Below are 6,088 nucleotides of genomic sequence, written 5' to 3' on the forward strand. Positions count from 1 at the left end.
TTAGAAGAATGAGGGAGGTTGGGTTTATAGGAGACTGATTTTCTTTCATGGGCACAGGAACTGAGAGAAAATGTGAAGCAAGACTGTCCTTTACCAATGGTTAAAATGGAACATTGCCCTGATCCCTCAGAATTAGGCTGGTTGAGTAAGGAGACAATTCAACTGCTACTCCTCCTTGCATTTTGATTTTGATTTTTCTCAGTTCTCTACCAAACAAGTATGTAGTCAGGAGCCATGAGCTGAAATCTGTCCAGAGTGCCAAGTCCTTTGGAAGAAAGATAGATACCTGTAACAATGTTGTTATTTGCCATGGCAGTTCACAGCATTTTTATTGCAAAACTAGTGCAGATTGGTTGGCAGTAGAAGACAATTCACAACTCACAGTTCACAAATGAACTAACATATGATGACAAAAAGGGAGTGATGGTTTGATTTGGAAAAGGTGTACATTGGGCTGAGGCTGGACTGACAGTTGGGTGTTATTGAACATGATTATGGTAACAGGGAAACATTTACAGATGCCATTTGGATGGTGGTAAAAATACAAAGGAGCCCATACATGTTGTAAATGGGACAGGTTACTAAAATGAGATTGAATTAGACGGAAAATAAATTTGAAAGTGAAATTCATTGAACTAGATTTTCCTTGGAGAACTGAGAAGAGCCCTGAAAGCCAGATTCCTGGAGACACGCCTGTCCAGTATGGCAGCCACTTTCCACATGTGGCTCTCACGTGGGATGTGGTTAGTCCTATTGAGATGGGCTGTGCTAGAAGTAGAAAATACATGCCAGATTTTGAAGACATAATGTGAATAATAAGAATGTAAACTGTCACATGAGTAATTGAAAAAATATTGATTACATGTTGATATTGTATACATTGTGTTAAATAAAATATATTATTAAAATTAATTTCACCTGTTTCTTTTTACTTTCTTAATGTGGCTACTGGAAAATCTAAAATTGCCTATGTGGCTCCCATTGTACTTGTGTTAGACCACGCAGCTGTAGACTCTAAACCTGAGCCAAGGTGGTACTGGGGGAGAGTGTCTATCACTGACTGGTGGGCTCTGTCTCTCTCTCATTCAACACAGGGCTTGAGGAGTCTTTTCCCTCTTATTATGTCTTTTGAGAAGTATAAGGAAGGATCACAGGAGAGATTGAGGTGGGAGACCACTAAGTGTAGACAGGAAGAGCTCCTAAACTCTCCTGGATCCCCTCTTAGATTCCATGATAGGGGGAAGGGAGAATAAATGAATCAATAAATGTGAGTTTGAAGAAAAATACATTTACTGACTCCCTACCCCTTATTACTCCACATTCTAAGCCTGGGCATATAGAGTCTGATCTGTAACCCAAAGAATTATGCTGAATAAATAAGAGAAATTATGAGTCATGGAGCTTTGAGGTAGATGATCTTCATTAGTGGATAGAACCTTCCCATGCAACTTTATTTCATGACTTGTTCCTTCTCAGCCTGCAGGACCCTGGAAATGAACCATCACGGACTCAGGTTTATACAGATTCCATCAGTGCTGGGCTGGACAGGAAGGGTGGCTGTGTGTGCTGCACACGAATGGCAGCGTTCTGGTGGGCTCACCAAACCCCACCAGAGGAGGGAGTCAGCAGCATGGCTGTAGCTGCCAGCTGTGAAGTGCGTTTTGTTCCGTCTTCTGGTTCTTTCTAGTCCTGCAAAACTGCAGTAACCCCCCACATCCACTCCAAGCACACCTGCCCAGAGCCCCAGGAGAGCCTTATGCGTGTAAGAGCCTGAGTTTTCTGGAAGTCAGATTTATATGCTTTGATGCTTGAGAGAATTTTTTTTTTTTGCATAAGTTAGAGTCTAGGACAATACTATCTGATAGAACTTTCTCTGATGATGGAAATCTTCTATACCTGTGCTCTCCAACATGGCAGCCCCTAGCCACACATGACTATTGAGCACTTGAAATGTGGCTAATGTGACTGAGGAACTTTAAATTTTATTTAATTTTGATTAACTTAAAAGTAATGTAAATAGCAACATGTGACTGGTGGCTAGTATATTAGATATCACGATTCTAGTAATTGCCTTGCATGTGGAGAAAACACAGAGATGAGTGTCTATAAGCCATTAGATGGATCTGCAGATGTTATGCATTTGAAAGGGCTACTACCAGGAAGAAACATGGAGGTCTTCTTCTGTTCTCTTCTGTCTTTCCTTTGATCGACACAAGCATGACACCAAAAGCAAGCTGTGCATTTACTTATTTCAGACTCTTCCCCAAAGGTATCTGTGGTAGCTAAGTGGTTCATATAAACAGGGCAAGAACTGGCAAGAAGTGTGCAACTCACAGGTGTTACACAGGAATAGACTTGCATCACAAGACTTGCCTTGGCCTACAGTCATCCTGACTTCATGTCAGAATGTTGGTAAGAACATCGCCTCTGCCACTAAAAGTCTAGTTGATTTTATAGAGGCCAAAAGAGCAGTAGCTGGGCTTCCCTGGTGGCGCAGTGGTTGAGAGTCCGCCTGCCGATGCAGGGGACATGGGTTCGTGCCCCGGTCTGGGAAGATCCCACATGCCGTGGAGCGGCTGGACCCGTGAGCCATGGCAGCTGAGCCTGCGCGTCTGGAGCCTGTGCTCCGCAACGGGAGAGGCCACAGCAGTGAGAGGCCCGCGTACCACAAAAAAACAAAACAAAACAAAACAAAAACAAAAAAAGAGCAGTAGCTGTGGTGTCGTGGATTGGGAGTCAGAATACTTGTCCAAGTGCTGAGCGCTGCTAGTTAGCCTCATGACATTGGATGAGCCACTTACCTCTTGATCCTCATTACAAATGTTTTCTTATTTGTAAAATGGTAATAGTAATATCTACTTTATAAGGTTCTTGGGGAGCTGAAGTAAGATAATGTGGTTGAGTGTTTGTAAGCTGTAAAATGCTGAATTAATGTTATTATTGTGCCTGGCACTGCTTATGGTGCCACAGAGGTCCCTGGGGGGCATCAAATCTTGTTGGGATTTAAGGAATGCTAAGACGTTGCAGATATATCCTTGAGGTCTGCAAGCTCTCGGTAAGTATTTAAAACTTCTCTGTGTTAAGTGTGATGATAGTCTTTAGAAAAGTCAAACGTGTCTTGGATATTGATGACCTTCTTATAATAAGGTACTGTCATTGTCTTTAGTCTTCATTTTTGTGTTTCTAATTAAGTTGATTTCAAGACAGGGAAGCTTAGTTCATAAAAGATTCATTTGCTGCAGGAAGGTGGAGCAGTGGAAGAGTTTGCAGTAGTTGAAATACTAGGAAACTGATGGGAGAGTTGTTCTTACTTTGTACCCTGTCATGTAGGGCCACAGCATCAGGACCCGGGGCAGGCAGTGCACCTCCCTTTGTGAGCAGTGACTTCAAGTCAGCAAAGCCTCAGCCGATATATTAAATTTGTGTCATTTACCTGTACTTATTTTTATTTTAGTTTTTTTAAAAACTGAAGTATAGTTGATTTATAATGTTGTGTGAGTTTCAGGTATACAGCAAACTGATTCAGTTATACTTATATAACATATACATATATGTGTGTGTGTGTGTGTGTGTGTGTGTGTGTGTGTGTGTGTGTGTGTGTATATATATGTATACTCTTTTTCAGATTCTTTTCCCTTATAGGTTATTACAAAATATTGAGTATTGTTCCCTGTGCTATACAGAAGGTCCTTGTTGGTTATCTATTTTATATATAATAGTGTGTATATGTTAATCCCAAACTCCTAATTTATCCCTCCCCCATTTCCCCTTTGATAACCATAACTTTGTTTTATATGTCTGTGGGTCTATGTTTTGTAAATAAGTTCATATTTTAGTTTTATAATTCTGTAAGAGGTATAAGCATAATAGGTTTACCTGGTTTTATGTTTGAGCATATTTCAGAAAGGGTTTAATAAAAATACATTCTATTAATTATTAATTAATGTATTAATAGACATTATAATAAAAATAATCACAGAGTCTTCCCGTGGGGAGGGGTCTGTGAGAAGTACTTTTTTCCTTTGTAAGTATATACACATTACTCAAGTTTGAGAAACACTGGTGTGGTATATATATCATTGGATTTCAAAATTTTGACTTCAAGCACTAGTTTATTAATTGTTTTATATTGGGAAAGACATATTTCTGAACTTCTGTTTCTATAAGTTAGTGTAATAATGTTTCACAAGGTAATTGTAGGGATGGATAAAGCGTGTGAAGGAGAAACTTTGTAAACTGTTAAGTGCTGTATAAGTAGCCCGTGTGCCATTTACTATTGTTATAGTCCATGTATAAACCACACCACCACATTTTCAACAGGCAGGAAAGAGGCTTAAGGAGAGATGATGATGCAGAGAGAGATCAAGGACTCTGGGTGAAGCTGGCTGACATCATTAAGATGTTGCTAAGAGTCACAGAAATCAAATAGGGGAAGATCATGCATCAGGAAAATGTTTCCTTCCTTTTATTTTGTACTTCCTAGAATATCAGGTGAACTTAGGGGCTCAGTGATTGAGTTGCAAGAAGTCAGTATATAAATTCATAGAGGTCTCCTTTCAGCCCAGGTTCTCCCCATCCCAAGCCCATGCCTGGGTATCTTTGTGTTCCTCACACTGGTGGGAATGTCCATCCACACTCACCTCCTCCAACCCAAAGCCTGCATGTTCTTGGGAGTCCCCAGATGAGACTGTTTATTCCTTGGACACTTCTTTGATGGACCTGCCCATGTCTCTTTTTGTTAGTTTATAAACTCCCACGGCACTGAGAGTCTGAATGGTACAATCTAACTCTTGATGTATATGAATCTTTATTTATATATTTCTAGTTGTTAGATTTGAAAGCTCACCAAGAGCTGAAATAACTTCCTCCATTTCTTGCATACACTGCACAGTTTTGAGTGAAATGTAGATGCTTACTGAAGACAGCAAATCTAATTCAGTTGGGTTGACGTCACCCGGGACAAACAAGATGTACGTTTTCTCCATCACACCAGCAATTTCTGTGAGAATGATGAGGTTAGAGAGCCCTTATGGGTAGGGTCGCGTATGAGAAAGGGCCTATGGAGCAAACAGGAGTCCCTCAGGAGTCCCCACAGTCATCAGATGGGGACGTATTTTGAACCACGAACTTTCTTTTGATACAAAGATACAAGGATAGATGGGCATAGTGTCATATGGGATTGGTTATTTCCACAGTAGGCAGAGAGATAATGATTTGCACATGGAGAAAGGGGAAAAAAGGTGAATCAATTCAGATAACAGTAAATGAGCCATGTGCCTTTTATGAGGTGTGGACAGGAGAAGGAAAATGCCCCAACTGGCCTTATATTTCCCCAAAGTGATTTCAGTATCACCCATCCTGGAATTCTCACTTCTTGTAGCATGAGGATTGATACATTGAGAATTTTCCTGGACTTTTAGCTATAATTCTCAATTTGGATACTCTCGGACTAAGCCTAGGTCACAATGTATGAATGTGTAGAAACATTGCCACAATATAAAGAAGACACAACAGGAAACCAAGAGAAGAGTTTTGTTTTTTTTTTTAATTATTCCTTCATATTCAAACTTCACAAACAGTGTGAACTTGTACAATACCTCGGAAAGTGAAACTTACAAAAAAAGTGCTGGTAACATTTAAAAAAAAACAACAAAAACCCCAAAAAACAAACATCATTCTTAGCAACATCAATTACTCTTCCACACAAAACAGAAACCTTGTAAAATTTATTTTCGTATTTTTAAGGCGTAATACTTCCGTATAAAGTATATGCAAGAGATAAAACTTCACAGTATTCCAAAATGTCACAATAATAATAATAATAATATAGTATAATGAAGCGCTACAGTTAATTTTTCTTTTTTTGAATGTTTTTTTCCTGTTTAAATAACAAATACAAGTCACAGGTAAATATACGTGAGAAAAATACGAGGCTAATATTAAATGGCAGGTAAGGATACTGTCACTGTAAGAAAAAACTGGCAGGATGTGTGTATTTAGTCTATATTTTAAAGCACTTGATAGAAAAGGCGTATGCAAGGTTTTTCAAAACAATTTTTTTGTTTGTTTGTTTGATAACTGACAACAA

The sequence above is a fragment of the Mesoplodon densirostris genome, chromosome 5, assembly GCF_025265405.1.
Source record: "Mesoplodon densirostris isolate mMesDen1 chromosome 5, mMesDen1 primary haplotype, whole genome shotgun sequence".
NCBI classification, from domain to species: Eukaryota; Metazoa; Chordata; class Mammalia; order Artiodactyla; family Ziphiidae; genus Mesoplodon; species Mesoplodon densirostris.